Source organism: Mya arenaria, chromosome 11 (assembly GCF_026914265.1).
Source record: "Mya arenaria isolate MELC-2E11 chromosome 11, ASM2691426v1".
In the NCBI taxonomy this organism is placed as follows: domain Eukaryota; kingdom Metazoa; phylum Mollusca; class Bivalvia; order Myida; family Myidae; genus Mya; species Mya arenaria.
This window is the reverse complement of record NC_069132.1, coordinates 57,247,517-57,266,927: the sequence shown is the minus strand read 5'-3', so window position 1 is coordinate 57,266,927 and position 19,411 is coordinate 57,247,517. Positions and strand designations below refer to the sequence as shown.

Here is a 19,411-nt window from a genome sequence, read left to right as displayed (position 1 = left end):
TTTGTCATGTATGTGAGGGTGTTTTCATGTATGTCAGGGTATTTTCATGTATGTGAGGGTATTGTCATGTATGTCAGGGTTTTGTCATTTATGTCAGTGTATTATCATGTATGTCAGGGTATTTTCATGTATGTTAGGGTATTGTCATGTATGTCAGGGTATTGTCATGTATGTCAGGGTATTGTTTTATATGTCAGGATATTGCCATGTATGTCAGAGTATTATCATGTATGTCAGGGTATTGTTTTATATGTCAGGATATTGTCATATATGTCAGGGTATTGTCATGTATGTCAGGGTATTATCATGTATGTCAGGGTATTGTAATGTATTTTAGGGTATTTTCATGTATGTGAGGGTTTTGTCATGTATGTCAGGGTATTGTCATGTATGTCAGGATATTGTTATAGATGTCAGGATATTGTCATGTATGTTAAGGTATTGTCATGTATGTCATGGTTTGTCATGTATGTCAGGGTATTGTTTTATATGTCAGGATATTGCCATGTATGTCAGAGTATTATCATGTTTGTCAGGGTATTGTCATGAATGTCAGGGTATTGTTATAGATGTTAGAATATTGCCAAATATGTTAGGTTAATGCCGTATTGTTTGTATTGTAGTCATGCAACACTTTAAATGTTGGACATGATTATGCATTTTTTTTTATCATATTATCAGTAAATATGGTGCAGACTTGTGCACAAGATGACAATAAGTTGATTTATTGTAGCAAGGCCTGCAACCTTGCCTCAACTTGGATGGAAAAATAGACAATCAGGCATGTGTCTGCATGCATCAACTCTTGGTTCTTATGATTATGTTAACATGTCAATAATTGTTTTTCTTTTTTTCTTTGCAGTTTGATATCAGTTGTCCTCCTCTCTGCCAGTGGAATCCTGACTTGATTGAGTGGTTGAGTTATTCAAGGACATACATTTCAGGGTCGGTAAATATTTATGAAACACCTTTCTGTAATTTAAGTTTCTCACCGGTCATAATATATTATTATTTCTTGATATTATCAGAATATATATACTTTTGTGTAAAAAAAGAATTATGATAATGTGTCGATCCTAATGAGACTAAGGGAATTTCTAAGGGAATTTAAGATATCCTCTTAAGTTTGGAAATTACTTAAGATATGCTATGAATAATTGTACAATATCAATATCATTTACTTACAAAGTAGTTACAACATTGGACATTTATATAAACCTTTCATTTGATCAAAAATGGATAAATATATGAAGGTATTTTCATAGTCTTGATATTGTTTTCAACGGCATTGGTGAGCATGTCAACAGAAAACTTGGCAAACATGTTTACAATGGCAATGCACATAATCTTTATGTGAGGGAAATTAATTCCATCCCTTCGCTCTTGCATAACTGAAGGATTGTCGAGTTATACCCTCTCGTTGGCCAAGAGATTTAAAGGAGCGTTGGTGTCCATATGTTTTTCACTCTTGCAATTTGTTTTTAATATAACAGTTGTATAACGTCACCAAACGCACCACTAAGCTGTGTGCACCTGAATCAGCCCGCGTTGGTCATTAGCACCACCATTTACTGTGACCACTGATATGACCAGTTTTGCATGTTACGTTCAAACACCTACGTGTGTTTGTATAGAAGAATGACTCAGCTTATGGCGTTAAAGTTGGTTCTTGTATAACTCTAGGATTGTCGTGTTGCATCTTCTCATTGGTCAAGAAATTTAAAGGAGAGTTGGTGCCAACATGTTTTTCACACTTTGGTTCTGGGGGATTGCTATTTGTTTTTATTTAACCATTGTATAACTTTTGAAGCCATTTAACTTTGTGCACCTGAATCAGACTGCATTGACCATTAGCGCTACTACCTCAGTGGTTGACATTTACACAAGCCCGCAAGCCCTACACTGGTAAAATGTCTTTCGGGCTTGCTCAAATTCTGATTTTTATATAGTAGGGCTTGTTAAAAATTTTGATGCCAAGCAATAGTATAAGAATTCGGGCTTGTTATTCCAAAAGTCAAATTTCGATGACTGCCAACCTCTGTGAGGACTGATATGACTCGAGTTTGTATTAAGTTAGGCATGCAACGCTCATCCACCTACATGTTTTTAAAAGAAGAATGCCTCACCTTTAGATGTTATAGTTGGTTTTCAAAAAAAGGGGCACTAAAATTTGCAAATGTCTGTATTGTCTGCACAATTTCTAAAAATAGTTTCACCTAGGATCATGAAACTTCAGTGGTATATTGTCCATGGACAATAGATTACCAATATTGTTTTGGGGGGTCTGATGGTCCATAAAGGCAAAAGCAACAGTCCCCTGAAGACATTGTCTTCAAAATAACCCCAGAATGGATTGATCTGTGACCATGAAACTTCAGTGGTATGTTGCCACTGACCAAAAGATGACTCTTTCATAATCTGGTTAGTAGGTCAAAGGTTATGATAATGGTCAACAGCCTTATGAAAACCAGGGTCAACAGCCTTATGAAAACCCCACCTGCCATTAATTTAAAAAAAGTTTGACTTAGGATCATGAAAGGTCAGTGTTAGGTTCCCCTTGACCAGTTAATGAACCCTATTATTTTGGGGTCAGTAGGTCAAAGGTAACATTCAACAGTGTTATGCACAAAAATGTTGGAGGCATTCAACAAAGGACCCTTTAATTTCAATGGTAGATTGCCCTTGACAATAAGATGAACCCTATTGTTACCGGGTCAGTAGGTCAAGGGTCAAGGTCACAGTTGTCTAATGAAAACTTTCCCCACTTTTATCATATGCATGTGGAAGATTATTCAATCAGGGGTTTTAACAGAATATATTATTGACCTTTGACCAGGGTTATCAGCTGGTCATAGGCAACCTATTACATTATCTTAAAGGTCCTATGTTGAACCAATTGGAGTGCTTCAGGGGGATAGTGTGTGACAAAAATGTCTTGTTGATTGTAATTGTTTCAAAACAAGAACACTTATAACATCTTCTAAGAATGGAATTAGATGATAAAGCTCTTACAGTTTGTATTGCTTATGTTCCACCTGCTGCCCTGTTGGTCATTTACTTTATGACCTAGACAAATACATGCTGCAGATTCTAGAATTTTAGCTAAAGAGTTATGGAGGGTGCTGCACTTTGCATGGGAGGCAGCAAGTGCACCAATCTTCTGGCATCATAGAAATAAATGCTTAAGATAAAAAGAACCACATTTCTTTAGTTTTGATTTAGACTTATATCATAAATATAAATGCATACACATGTTACATAATTTTATTTGACTTTTGAAACCTTGATTTCATTTTTTACGAAAGTCCTCACATTTTCTGTTCATTATGTTCAAGTTCTTCATAGCTTGATACAGTGTGCCCTTTTCTCCCTTAGCACCAAACCCCCTTAATTCAATGTGACCTTTCCTCCCTATACACCCTGTCCCCTTGATACAATGTGCCCTTTTCTCCCATAGCACCCCTTCCCATTGATACAATGTGCCCATTTCTCCCATAGCACCCCTTCCCATTGATACAATGTGCCCATTTCTCCCACAGCACCTCTTCCCATTGATACAATGTGCCCTTTTCTCCCACAGCACCTCTTCCCATTGATACAATGTGCCCTTTTCTCCCATATCACCTCTTCCCATTGAAACAATGTGCCCTTTTCTCCCATATCACCTCTTCCCATTGATACAATGTGCCCTTTTCTCCCATATCACCTCTTTCCATTGATACAATGTGCCCATTTCTCCCATAGCACCTCTTCCCATTGATACAATGTGCCCTTTTCTCCCATATCACCTCTTCCCATTGATACAATGTGCCCTTTTCTCCCATATCACCTCTTTCCATTGATACAATGTGCCCATTTCTCCCACAGCACCTCTTCCCATTGATACAATGTGCCCTTTTCTCCCATATCACCTCTTCCCATTGATACAATGTGCCCTTTTCTCCCATATCACCTCTTCCCATTGAAACAATGTGCCCATTTCTCCCATATCACCTCTTCCCATTGATACAATGTGCCCTTTTCTCCCATAGCACCTCTTCCCATTGATACAATGTGCCCTTTTCTCCCATAGCACCTCTTCCCATTGATACAATGTGCCCTTTTCTCCCATATCACCTCTTCCCATTGATACAATGTGCCCATTTCTCCCACAGCACCCCTTCCCATTGAAACAATGTGCCCTTTTCTCCCATATCACATCTTCCCATTGATACAATGTGCCCTTTTCTCCCATAGCACCTCTTCCTATTGATACTATGTGCCCTTTCCTCCATTAGCACCTTTTCCCATTGATACAATGTGCCCTTTTCTCCCATATCACCTCTTCCCATTGATACAATGTGCCCTTTTCTCCAATAGCACCTTTTCCCATTGATACAATGTGCCCTTTTCTCCAATAGCACCTTTTCCCATTGATACAATGTGCCCTTTTCTCCAATAGCACCTTTTCCCATTGATACAATGTGCCCTTTTCTCCCATATCACCTCTTCCCATTGATACAATGTGCCCTTTTCTCCAATAGCACCTTTTCCCATTGATACAATGTGCCCTTTTCTCCCATAGCACCTCTTCCCCTTGATACAATATGCCCTTTTCTCCCATAGCACCTCTTCCAATTGATACAATGTGCCCTTTTCTCCAAAAGCACCTCTTCCAATTGATACAATGTGCCCTTTTCTCCCATAGCACCTCTTCCCATTGATACAATGTGCCCTTTTTCCCATAGCACCCCTTCCCATTGTTACAATGTGCCCTTTTCTCCCATATCACCTTCTCCCATTGATACAATATGCCCTTTTCTCCTATAGCACCCCTTCCCATTGATACAATGTACCCTTTTCTCCAATAGCACCTCTTCCCATTGATACAATGTGCCCTTTTCTCCCATAGCACCCCTTCCCATTGATACAATGTGCCCTTTTCTCCCATATCACCTCTTCCCCTTGATACAATATGCCCTTTTTTCCCATAGCATCTCTTCCCATTGATACAATGTACCCTTTTCTCCAATAGCACCTCTTCCCATTGATACAATGTGCCTTTTTCTCCCATAGCACCTCTTCCCCTTGATACAATATGCCCTTTTCTCCCATAGCACCTCTTCCCATTGATACAATATGCCCTTTTCTCCCATAGCACCTCTTCCCATTGATACAATGTGCCCTTTTCTCCCATAGCACCTCTTCCCATTGATACAATGTACCCTTTTCTCCAATAGCACCTCTTCCTATTGATACAATGTGCCCTTTCCTCCATTAGCACCTTTTCCCATTGATACAATGTGCCCCTTTCTCCCATATCACCTCTTCCCATTGATACAATGTGCCCTTTTCTCCAATATCACCTCTTCCCCTTGATACAATGTACCCTTTTCTCCAATAGCACCTCTTCCTATTGATACAATGTGCCCTTTCCTCCATTAGCACCTTTTCCCATTGATACAATGTGCCCTTTCCTCCATTAGCACCCCTTCCCATTGATACAATGTGCCCTTTTCTCCAATATCACCTCTTCCCCTTGATACAATGTGCCCTTTTCTCCCATAGCACCTCTTCCCATTGATACAATGTGCCCTTTTCTCCCATATCACATCTTCCCATTGGTACAATGTGCCCTTTTCTCCCATAGCACCCCTTCCGATTGATACAATGTGCCCTTTTCTCCAATATCACCTCTTCCCCTTGGTACAATGTGCCCTTTTCTCCCATAGCACCTCTTCCCATTGATACAATGTGCCCTTTTCTCCCATATCACATCTTCCCATTGGTACAATGTGCCCTTTTCTCCCATATCACTACTTCCTATTGATACAATGTGCCCTTTTCTCCCATATCACTACTTCCTATTGATACAATGTGCCCTTTTCTCCCATATCACTACTTCCTATTGATACAATGTGCCCTTTTCTCCCATAGCATGCCTTCCCATTGATACAATGTGCCCTTTTTTCCCTAAACACAAAGTCCCCTTGATACAATGTGCCCTTTCTTCCTAAGCACCCAATCCCCTTGATTCAATGTGCCCTTTTCTCCCATAGCACCCAGTCCCCTTGATTCAATGTGCCCTTTTTTCCCTTAGCACCCTGCAGTCCCCTTGATTCAATGTGCCCTTTTCTCCCTGAGCACCCAGTCCCCTTGATACAATGTGCCCTTTTTTCCCTTAGCACCCTGCAGTCCCCTTGATTCAATGTGCCCTTTTCTCCCTGAGCACCCAGTCCCCTTGATACAATGTGCCCTTTTCTCCCTTAGCACCCTGCAGTCCCCTTGATTCAATGTGCCCTTTTCTCCCTTAGCACCCAGTCCCCTTGATACAATGTGCCCTTTTTTCGCTTAGCACCCTGGAGTCCCCTTGATTCAATGTGCCCTTTTCTCCCTAAGCACCCAGTCCCCTTGATTAAATGTGCCCTTTTCTCCCCTAGCACCCAGTCCCCTTGATTCAATGTGCCCTTTTCTCCCTTAGCACCCAGTCCCCTTGATTCAATGTGCCCTTTTCTCCCTCAGCACCCTGGATTCCCCTTGATTTTACAGATTCATGTCACATTAATGCAATAAACTTTATCACTGCCTATATGTTAAATGTATTAAGGTATTCACTTCTTGCACTAGGGTGACAGGAATAATGGCTTAGATAGGACAAGTTTGATCTGCAAGCTTCTTAAGCAAGAGAAATATCACATCATTGTATAACACTAATGTTATAATGAGCCAGTCGAAATATGCGTGAAGATTTACTGTCTCCTGCTGGTTTGAAAAGAATGATAGCGGTTATTAATCTTATGTGGGATTATAATCGGCAAATCGTATTTTATGCTATCCCACTGTTCTTCCTAATTCTAGTAGCTATTTATCACTGGCAAAGTACAAAAGGCTTGTTTTGAAGTAAGGTTGTCACCATAATGTTCATGGGTGTTCCAGTGCATTGGAACATTGACTCTAGGACATTGACTCTCCAGCTTCAGGAAGTCAAACTCCTATGCACCGCACTTGAACATTACAGATATAACAGCCTTTCTCTTTAACTTTGTTAAAATGGAGCTAAGTTAAAATGATGGAGCTAGTTAACTTACTTTTTATATGAAAAAAATTCAGGAGCTGGCAGATACTCATTTCAACGAAAGTTTGTAAATCAAACCTTAAAATATTATGTAAATCAAACCCTAAAATAATTCAGTTTTTTAAATGCTTAAAGCTTATGCCCTTTTGCTTTTTGGTAAAACAGCTAGAGCATTTTCTGTCACATTACCGATTTGTTAACAATGTACATAGCTTAAATATGAATTTTTGCTGAAGTTTAATGACTGTTACAGCCTTTTTTCATATTTAACTTTAAAAATAATATCTCAATATTTGACCCTTTATATATACAGAATACCAGTAAGCTGCATACTTGTCTTTATAAAAAAGTTTGCCATAAATATGCACGAGCACACGGCAATCTAAACATGATTGCATTTCTTAAATATTATGGTTGCATATGCATGCTTGAAAATTTAAGGTTGCAGAAAGGTATTGTTTGGCATTAACTTCCTGCAATCTTTTATACATTTTATTATCGCAAAAAGCTTTGTGGCATTGCAATGTAATTATTTTGATTTTTTTGAACATTTTACATTCTGTTATTGAGTGACATTATTTTTGTATTGTGCATTATGCTAGGCAGACACATCCACACTTTGTATACAAATTTCGATGCATAGTTATTACTTAATGAATTAAAATTTAATGCACTGACTAATTGTTTATAAAACATAAGTAAGCCACTTTAATTTAAAAGTCGTTCAATCCTTTTTTGGGTTTATTTCAAATACATAAACATGAGGAAGTGTTGGGCACAAATATTCCATACTAAATACAGATGAAAAGTTGGCACTTTTGGAATTGGAACTTTTCCATGTTTCGCCTGAATTGTATATATAATTTATAAAGATGTTGATCACCTCTTTATATTTTATTTGGTAAAATGAGCTCCAATATGCCTGATATACAATGGCCCGTAAGTGCAATTTAATGTAACTATTTGCTCAGCACGCTTGGAAGAAACGATGAATAGAGCAACGAGTGACTTTTTGACAGTGGCGTATAAAATAAGTAGTTGATATCTCCTGCGTTAGTTGTAATTATGACAGAAGAGAACGAAAATTAGAGGGTAGGTCGTACAAGCCGTACATTTAAATTTTTTGTTGACATGACTTAGAAAAGACGATTAATATCTTTCAATGGAAATATTGTATGAAGACGAGGCATTGTTGAAGGCCCATATTTTTAACAGTTTTTTCATTGAATGAAATTTATGTTTTATTAAGTTTTGTGTAATAAGTTGTACAAAAGCTTCGAGGCAGGATACATTACTGTTGTTTAGACTTTTGAATAATTTTTACCACGGCAAGGGGGCGTGTGGTTTAGATAAAGCGTGATTCACCGAAGATTATGTCATTAAAATTTGAGAAGATTGTTAAATAATTGATCTTGTGACACTTATTTACTTTCAATTGCATGAGTCTTTTTAAATTGCACACTTTAAATTAATATCGAATTAGTTTTAACTGTGACAATTCATTGCCAATGGAACGTTTAACGATTTTAAGTCAATGTCCATAGAATCTCACAATTAACTGATTTGTGAAAGGTAAATAAATAAGGTGGTAATTATACATAATAACCATTTTTTTGGCAGAATTTCAAGTAGCACAAGTTTTGTTAATTTTGTAAGAAATTTGTCACTTTCTTCTCAAATTAATTACAAATTTTCTCAATGATAAATCATATTTGTGTTAATTATACTACCTCGTTAATGTGACATTAGTCAGTTAATAAGGTAAATTGATTTACTAACTTTCACACTGTCATAACTGTAATTACACTGTATTCTCATGCTACAAAAAACCCTTCTGCTTGGTGACCAAGCCATCAGGGTAACTTCTAAATCCAAGCTGAAAGATCACATCGTGGCATTTGAGCAAACCTTAATATCTCGCATATAAGGCCTTTCTGTAATCAACAATTGGAATATCTGGACCATTCACCCTGTATACCTCATAATGATGCCTTTCTGTAATCACTCATTGGAATAGTTAGACCCTCTACCCTGTATACCTCATAATGATGCCTTTCTGTAATCACTCATTGGAATAGTTAGACCCTCTACCCTGTATACCTCATAATGATGCCTTTCTGTAATCACTCATTGGAATAGTTAGACCCTCTACCCTGTATACCTCATAATGATGCCTTTCTGTAATCACTCATTGGCATAGTTAGACCCTCTACCCTGTATACCTCATAATGATATCTTTCTGTAATCACTCATTGGCATAGTTAGACCATCCACCCTGTATACCTCATAATGATGCCTTTCTGTAATCACTCATTGGAATAGTTAGACCCTCTACCCTGTATACCTCATAATGATATCTTTCTGTAATCACTCATTGGAATAGTTGGACCATCCACCCTGTATACCTCATAATGATATCTTTCTGTAATCACTCATTGGAATAGTTAGACCCTCTACCCTGTATACCTCATAATGATATCTTTCTGTAATCACTCATTGGAATAGTTAGACCCTCCACCCTGTATACCTCATAATGATGTCTTTCTGTAATCACTCATTGGAATAGTTAGACCCTCTACCCTGTATACCTCATAATGATATCTTTCTGTAATCACTCATTGGAATAGTTAGACCATCCACCCTGTATACCTCATAATGATGTCTTTCTGTAATCACTCATTGGAATAGTTAGACCATCCACCCTGTATACCTTATAATGATGTCTTTCTGTAATCACTCATTGGAATAGTTAGACCATCCACCCTGTATACCTCATAATGATGTCTTTCTGTAATCACTCATTGGTATAGTTAGACCCTCCACCCTGTATACCTCATAATGATGTCGTTCTGTAATCACTCATTGGTATAGTTAGACCCTCCACCCTGTATACCTCATAATGATATCGTTCTGTAATCACTCATTGGTATAGTTAGACCCTCCACCCTGTATACCTCATAATGATGTCTTTCTGTAATCACTCATTGGTATAGTTAGACCCTCTACCCTGTATACCTCATAATGATGTCTTTCTGTAATCACTCATTGGAATAGTTAGACCCTCTACCCTGTATACCTCATAATGATGTCTTTCTGTAATCACTCATTGGAATAGTTAGACCCTCCACCCTGTATACCTCATATTGATATCTTTCTGTAATCACTCATTGGTATAGTTAGACCCTCCACCCTGTATACCTCATAATGATATCTTTCTGTAATCACTTATTGGTATAGTTAGACCCTCCACCCTGTATACCTCATAATGATGTCTTTCTGTAATCACTCATTGGAATAGTTAGACCCTCCACCCTCTATACCTCATAATGATGTCTTTCTGTAATCACTCATTGGAATAGCTAGACCATCCACCCTGTATACCTTATAATGATGTCTTTCTGTAATCACTCATTGGAATAGTTAGACCCTCCACCCTGTATACCTCATAATGATGTCGTTCTGTAATCACTCATTGGAATAGTTAGACCCTCCACCCTCTATATCTCATAATGATGTCTTTCTGTAATCACTCATTGAAATAGTTAGACCCTCCACCCTGTATACCTCATAATGATGCCTTTCTGTAATCACTCATTGGAATAGTAAGACCCTCCACCCTGTATACCTCATAATGATGTCTTTCTGTAATCACTCATTGGAATAGCTAGACCATCCACCCTGTATACCTTATAATGATGTCTTTCTGTAATCACGCATTGGAATAGTTAGACCCTCCACCCTGTATACCTCATAATGATGCCTTTCTGGAATCACTCATTGGAATAGTTAGACCATCCACCCTGTATACCTCATAATTATGCCTTTCTGTAATCACTCATTGGAATAGTTAGACCCTCCACCCTGTATACCTCATAATTATGCCTTTCTGTAATCACTCATTGGAATAGTTAGACCCTCCACCCTGTATACCTTATAATGATGCCTTTCTGTAATCACTCATTGGAATAGTTAGACCCTCCACCCTGTATGCCTCATAATTATGCCTTTCTGTAATCACTCATTGGAATAGTTAGACCCTCCACCCTGTATACCTCATAATTATGCATTTCTGTAATCACTCATTGGAATAGCTAGACCCTCCACCCTGTATACCTTATAATGATGCCTTTCTGTAATCACTCATTGGAATAGTTAGACCCTCCACCCTGTATACCTCATAATGATGCCTTTCTGTAATCACTCATTGGAATAGTTAGACCATCCACCCTGTATACCTTATAATTATGCCTTTCTGTAATCACTCATTGGAATAGTTAGACCCTCCACCCTGTATACCTCATAATTATGCATTTCTGTAATCACTCATTGGAATAGTTAGACCCTCCACCCTGTATACCTCATAATGTTGTCTTTCTGTAATCACTCATTGGAATAGCTAGACCATCCACCCTGTATACCTTATAATGATGTCTTTCTGTAATCACTTATTGGAATAGTTAGACCCTCCACCCTGTATACCTTATAATGATGTCTTTCTGTAATCACTCATTGGAATAGTTAGACCCTCCACCCTGTATACCTCATAATGATGTCGTTCTGTAATCACTCATTGGAATAGTTAGACCATACACCCTCTATACCTCATAATTATGCATTTCTGTAATCACTCATTGGAATAGTTAGACCATCCACCCTGTATACCTCATAATTATGCATTTCTGTAATCACTCATTGGAATAGTTAGACCCTCCACCCTGTATACCTCATAATGATGTCTTTCTGTAATCACTCATTGGAATAGCTAGACCCTCCACCCTGTATACCTTATAATGATGTCTTTCTGTAATCACTCATTGGAATAGTTAGACCCTCCACCCTGTATACCTCATAATGATGCCTTTCTGGAATCACTCATTGGAATTGTTAGACCATCCACCCTGTATACCTCATAATTATGCCTTTCTGTAATCACTCATTGGAATTGTTAGACCATCCACCCTGTATACCTCATAATTATGCATTTCTGTAATCACTCATTGGAATAGTTAGACCCTCCACCCTGTAAACCTCATAATGATGTCTTTCTGTAATCACTCATTGGAAAAGTTAGATCATCCACCCTGTATACCTCATAATGATGTCTTTCTGTAATCACTCATTGGAATAGTTAGACCATCCACCCTGTATACCTCATAATGATGTCTTTCTGTAATCACTCATTGGAATAGTTAGACCATCCACCCTGTATACCTCATAATGATGCCTTTCTGTAATCACTCATTGGAATAGTTAGACCATCCACCCTCTATACCTTATAATGATGTCTTTCTGTAATCACTGATTGGAATAGTTAGACCATCCACCCTGTATACCTCATAATGATGCCTTTCTGTAATCACTCATTGGAATAGTTAGACCATCCACCCTGTATACCTCATAATGATGTCTTTCTGTAATCACTCATTGGAATAGTTAGACCCTCCACCCTCTATACCTCATAATGATGCCTTTCTGTAATCACTCATTGGAATAGTTAGACCCTCCACCCTGTATACCTCATAATGATGTCTTTCTGTAATCACTCATTGGAATAGTTAGACCCTCCACCCTGTATACCTCATAATGATGTCTTTCTGTTATCACTCATTGGAATAGTTAGACCCTCTACCCTGTATACCTCATAATGATGTCTTTCTGTAATCACTCATTGGAATAGTTAGACCATCCACCCTCTATACCTTATAATGATGTCTTTCTGTAATCACTGATTGGAAAAGTTAGATCATCCACCCTGTATACCTTATAATGATGTCTTTCTGGAATCACTCATTGGAATAGTTAGACCATCCACCCTCTATACCTTATAATGATGTCTTTCTGTAATCACTGATTGGAAAAGTTAGATCATCCACCCTGTATACCTTATAATGATGCCTTTCTGGAATCACTCATTGGAATAGTTAGACCATCCACCCTGTATACCTCATAATTATGCCTTTCTGTAATCACTCATTGGAATAGCTAGACCATCCACCCTGTATACCTCATAATGATGTCTTTCTGTAATCACTCATTGGAATAGTTAGACCCTCCACCCTGTATACCTCATAATGATGTCTTTCTGTAATCACTCATTGGAATAGTTAGACCCTCCACCCTGTATACCTCATAATTATGCCTTTCTGTAATCACTCATTGGAATAGTTAGACCATCCACCCTGTATACCTCATAATGATGTCTTTCTGTAATCACTCATTGGAAAAGTTAGATCATCCACCCTGTATACCTTATAATGATGTCTTTCTGTAATCACTCATTGGAAAAGTTAGACCATCCACCCTGTATACCTCATAATGATGTCTTTCTGTAATCACTCATTGGAATAGTTAGACCATCCACCCTGTATACCTCATAATGATGTCTTTCTGTAATCACTCATTGGAATAGTTAGACCATCCACCCTGTATACCTCATAATGATGTCTTTCTGTAATCACTTATTGGAATAGTTAGACCCTCCACCCTGTATACCTCATAATGATGTCTTTCTGTAACCACTCATTGGAATAGTAAGACCCTCCACCCTGTATACCTCATAATGATGCCTTTCTGTAATCACTCATTGGAATAGTAAGACCCTCCACCCTGTATACCTCATAATGATATCTTTCTGTAATCACTTATTGGAATAGTTAGACCCTCCACCCTGTATACCTCATAATGATGTCTTTCTGTAATCACTCATTGGAAAAGTTAGACCATCCACCCTCTATACCTTATAATGATGTCTTTCTGTAATCACTCATTGGAAAAGTTAGACCATCCACCCTGTATACCTCATAATGATGTCTTTCTGTAATCACTCATTGGAAAAGTTAGATCATCCACCCTGTATACCTCATAATGATGTCTTTCTGTAATCACTCATTGGAAAAGTTAGACCATCCACCCTGTATACCTTATAATGATGTCTTTCTGTAATCACTCATTGGAATAGTTAGACCATCCACCCTGTATACCTCATAATGATGCCTTTCTGTAATCACTCATTGGAATAGTAAGACCCTCCACCCTGTATACCTCATAATGATGTCTTTCTGTAATCACTCATTGGAATAGTTAGACCCTCCACCCTGTATACCTCATAATGATGTCTTTCTGTAACCACTCATTGGAATAGTTAGACCCTCCACCCTGTATACCTCATAATGATGCCTTCCTGTTATCACTCATTGGAATAGTTAGACCCTCCACCCTGTATACCTCATACTGATGTCTTTCTGTAATCACTCATTGGAATAGCTAGACCATCCACCCTGTATACCTTATAATGATGTCTTTCTGTAATCACTCATTGGAATAGTTAGACCATCCACCATGTATACCTCATAAAGATGCCTTTCTGGAATCACTCATTGGAATAGTTAGACCATCCACCCTGTATACCTCATAATTATGCCTTTCTGTAATCACTCATTGGAATAGTTAGACCCTCCACCCTGTATACCTCATAATGATGTCTTTCTGTAACCACTCATTGGAATAGTTAGACCCTCCACCCTGTATACCTCATAATGATGTCTTTCTGTAACCACTCATTGGAATAGTTAGACCCTCCACCCTGTATACCTCATAATGATGTCTTTCTGTAATCACTCATTGGAATAGTTAGACCATCCACACTGTATACCTCATAATGATGTCTTTCTGTAATCACTCATTGGAATAGTTAGATCCTCCACCCTCTATACCTCATAGTAATGCTTTTCTGTTATCACTTACTGGAATAGCAAGAAATTGGATTGAAATATAATTGATTGACATCATACTTGTGTGACTATAACTTCATATTGTCATTGAGGTGAATGGCATGATTACTTGTTAAAGAAGTCAATGATTGCATGAAAAATGTCAGTGACCATCATGATCTATTGTGTTAGGAGTTCCAATTGAGAAGGTGCTGCACTACAGGTGTTGTTGACTACCGATGGTGTTGACTTTGGATGTTGTTTACGATAAATCTGTTTTTGGACATGACATGGCAGTGTTTTCACTTCATAAGGCATGTGTATATTGTTGCTCCTTATTCCTATAAACAGGATTGTTCAAGGCTGGAATCAGTCAAAACCAGCTTGTTAAACATGCTGTGCCTTGTCACTGAGTACACTGTCCAGTAAGTGCTTATAATGTAACAGTCCACTGTAGGCGGCGGATGTGCGTTCATAGTATAACACTGTCTGGTAAGTGCTTATAAGTTCACTTCCCTCGAGTATAAATTTTTAAAAGATGTGGTTTAATATCTAGGGACAGACTCAGAAAAGCAAAATTAAGAAATGAAAATTAACTTTCTAGTCTTTTTACAAAATATGCGTATGGTTGATATATTAATAATTACCAGCCATCACACACACCCCTCCCTAAATTGTCCAATTGAACTTTTTTGCCTTTGAATGTAGGAGAGTTAAAAAATGAATTGAATACACCAGAATGTTTTAACTATATATAACCAAAGCTTAAACCATATACCTTTAGGTTCTTGGGGTGAGTTGATGTCGCAGTGGTGCCCCAATGTTATGACCCGTGTCTCTAAAACTGAATCCATGTTCCACCCTGTTGGTTGGATGTAGAAGCATTTATTATGTCCTCAGTTTTTTTCCGATTTAAAAAAAATAACCAAAAGAATTGAGGTGCATGGTGTTTTCCTTGTGTCGGCAGTTTTATGGCATTAAGAAGACCCCCAGAAAAGCTTAGAGGCTCCTCTGCCATGTGGCCAATATTGTATGTACCATATTTACTGTATGCTATAGCGCCTTATAATATATTGATTTCACGTCAAATCACTGATAGAAATTAGCGGTAAATCTCAAAACCAACATTAGGGAATCTAACTCTTGTTATGTGTTTATTTTGAAACATTGTTTAAAAACCTTGATCAAATATATCACACTTTTCTTCTCATTCATTTTTACAATGAATGTTTTCTTTTGGGATTAGAAAACAGTCAAATTGACAGTGAATTTCCGGCGGCTTGTGTAACAGACCAACAGCGATGCCTGTTCAACAAATAATTATCAAATTTACAAATGTATTTAATTTAAATCCGATAGCTGTTTGCTACCATATTATTAGAAAGAATTGCAAAAGATGGGATTTTCTTCTTGACAATAGCTTAAGAGCTTGCTACATAGCAGATAAGCTTTAAGTAAAACATTTACTTAATTCAGACGAATCATACATAATTAGACACTATTATCTTTGTATGTTTACCAGATTATTAAGTTTAGTTATTAATTTATAATTCTTTGGTGGGGAACAGCAGCTACATATTTCATTCCCAAAATAAGTCAAAATAAGTTGTGGTTCTTTCACCGTTTTTTGAATGAGGCACGGGACTTTCTAATTGAGATAAATATGGCATTTTCACTCAAATTGGGAAACTCGCTTTTGCTTAGAAATGAACAGAAATGCTTTAAAAAAATAGACAGAAAAGATGAAAGAATGTGATCAAATTTGTGTCTTTAAAAAAGCAACAAAATAACAAAAATCCATAGGAAAACAATTTCTTAGGCTCCATTTTTTTATCAAAAAATGAAAAAAAAAAATTAGTTTTTATTTATGTTTTTTTAAACATTAATTAGGACTAATAATTTTGCATCTGGGAAAGAAGTATATGTTTTAGTGTTTGGAATGAGGCTGTATTTCAGCAATAAGAATTGGTCAGAAAAAAACACATGGATTTAACTAAAATGAAAATTAGATGTTAACAAAAGCCTTGTCACTCACAGCATTGAAAGTAAATAACGGAGGAGTGAAATGCATTAAAAATGTTTTTTTTAGATTGATTGAATAGAAGTATCATGTTTACAATGTTAGTGCGTTTGTTTGTTTTCTTAAATAAATCATCATAACTGTCTTAGCCTTGAAGTGGCGTTGTGTGTCGGCCATTTTCATGTAATCAATTTTAAAATTTGTAAAATTTACCAAGGATATAAGTTCAGATAAATGAATAATAAAATCAGTTTTCTAAATATTATTATATAGTAATGAAGAAATTCAGAAAATATTTCTCCAGCAACAGGATTCAAACTGGTGTCCACTAGGTCTATAGTTGGGCCATGATACCATATCATTTCACCATGATAGGCAGTTAATGCTCTTGATGAGTTCTTAAATGCAATATGTTTCATGAATTCATAATTGACATGTCGGAAACAGTTTATCATATGACGTCATAAAATATCATATGGCATCATGTAATAAAAGAGTTATTTACTTATATTAGCTGTGAAATATACAGTTTATATTGACCGCAAAATCAACTTGGTCAATAATGTTTTTTTGGTCAATATGACAGCATATTCAACAGCTAATAAGTAAATAATTGTATATTGTTAGTCATTAAATGGTATATTTTATTCTTATTCTTTCTACCATATTTTCAATTTAACAATTTAAGTCAGTGGATAACGCGCCAGCTAACCCCTCCTTCCCCTCGCCCTCCCTGAATTAGCTAGTGGCTTTTTTCTAGTTCAGTTGGAGTCAAAAATCCAAAAATAACAGTATCTGAACAGTTGTGGTTTGCATTCACAATTCAAAATGGTTTCTATTATAACTGTATCTCTTGCTTTTTTGTTGATTTCCTCTTAAGTTAACAATACCAGGTCTTGTTTGCGCAGATCACAAAAGGTTCGTACTGGTAGAGGGGCTTCTGGGCTTGTTGACCTGTTGGGCTCAAGAGGAAGATTATGGGCTCATGGGTTGCTCAATACTAGCTTCTTGGGAGGTTGCTCTGGCCAGGGGTAGGGAATTGTATTTGAACAGAGCAACGTCTGTTAGCAGCAAAAAGTACCAAATATAGAAAGGCTATGTAACATTGGCTTTGAAAATTGAGGGATACGTTAGATTGAGACACTTTTAAGGTTTCGGAAAGTGATGGGCATCCTTTTCTGTGTTATCATATAGGGGAGTTAATGTTGGGAGGTGAATGAGAAAGGTTTTAACTGACTTTCAATAAAGACACAGTTGAAACCTTGTTGCTTTAGCCCCATTTATGTACTTATTTAATTATCTGTTGATATGGAATCACTTAAAAAAAAATAAAAAAAAATAAACTTGAAATAGTGGGTTGATTGTTCAGAACTATGTTGAAGTTAAAATGTGACTAACGACATTTTTGTTTACTTTTAAAAGTGAAAATTTGATGACGTGCTGCCATATTTGAATATAAATAAAAAACGCTGAAACAATTGTCTTAAATCTTACAAGAAATAGTACAGATAATTAACTTCTAGAGCAGAAACGATTTGACAGTTAACAATTATGATGTTGACAACATTGTAAACTTGAGCACAATTCTCAGCAATTGGCCCTGCATTGAGTAACATTGAGGAAAATTATTAAAATTGGTAACAGAAGATATCTGGTATGGTGCAGTGGTGGCGCTTATCACATTCAACGAGTGAGCCTGAGCTTCTTTGTTCTCCGTATGGTCTGCAATGTTTTACTTGGATCAGTCATGTCATGTTAATTTCTCACAGTTTTACCGTTATTACATGTTGAGCTATCTTGTGTACGCAGGTATTTTTTCTGTTTTTGTCATGAGTTATACTGTTAAATTGGAAGTAGGTCCAAGCATAAGCTGGCTTTTTGTCTTTTCGTCATTAGATAAACTGTTAATTTCGAAGTATGTCCAAGGATCACGTAGGCAATATCTAATTTTTTTATGGGATATACTGTTGGATACAAATTAAAACCTGAAGTCAATAGTGATAAGAGTACTGTGAGCTATCATTTGACATAATCATACAGATGTCACCCTCCAACAAGGCAGAGATGAAATTTAGCATCCCTACATGTATTGATTGGCCTTCCGAAATTGAACTTATTATACTCCCACAAACGAAGTTTGAGGGGGTATATAGGAGTGAGCTTGTCGGTCTGTCGGTCGGTCAGTCGGTTTTCATGGTTTCCGGACGATAACTCATGAAAGGCTAGACAGATTTGAAAAATTTTTGGTACACAGGTGTAACATCAGAAGATACAGGTCAAGTTCGATATTGGGGCTGGTGGGGCCAAGGTCAAGGTCACTGTTACTAAGAATAGAAAAACGGTTTCCAGACGATAACTCATGAAAGGCTAGACAGATTTGAAATTTTTTTGGTACACATGTGTAACATCAGAAGATACAGGTCAAGTTCAATATTGGGGCTGGTGGGGCCAAGGTCAAGGTCACTGTTACTAAAAATAGAAAAACGGTTTCCGGACGATAACTCATGAAAGGCTAGACAGATTTGAACAATTTTTGGTACACAGGTGTTACATCAGAAGATACAGATCAAGTTAGTGAGCTTGTCGGTCGGTCGGTCGGTTGGTATTCATGGTTTCCGGACGATAACT

General features: G+C 37.3%; 1 long non-coding RNA gene across 1 annotated transcript in view; it reads left to right on the top strand.

Moving 5' to 3' along the window:
• Window positions 1-898: 898 nt before the first annotated feature.
• LOC128209658 (uncharacterized) overlaps window positions 899-19,411 on the top strand; it is a 36,224-nt gene continuing 17,711 nt past the window's right edge. The window contains exon 1 of the long non-coding RNA XR_008257045.1: window positions 899-945. This is a non-coding gene — a long non-coding RNA (uncharacterized LOC128209658). The remainder of the gene's footprint in view (window positions 946-19,411) is intronic.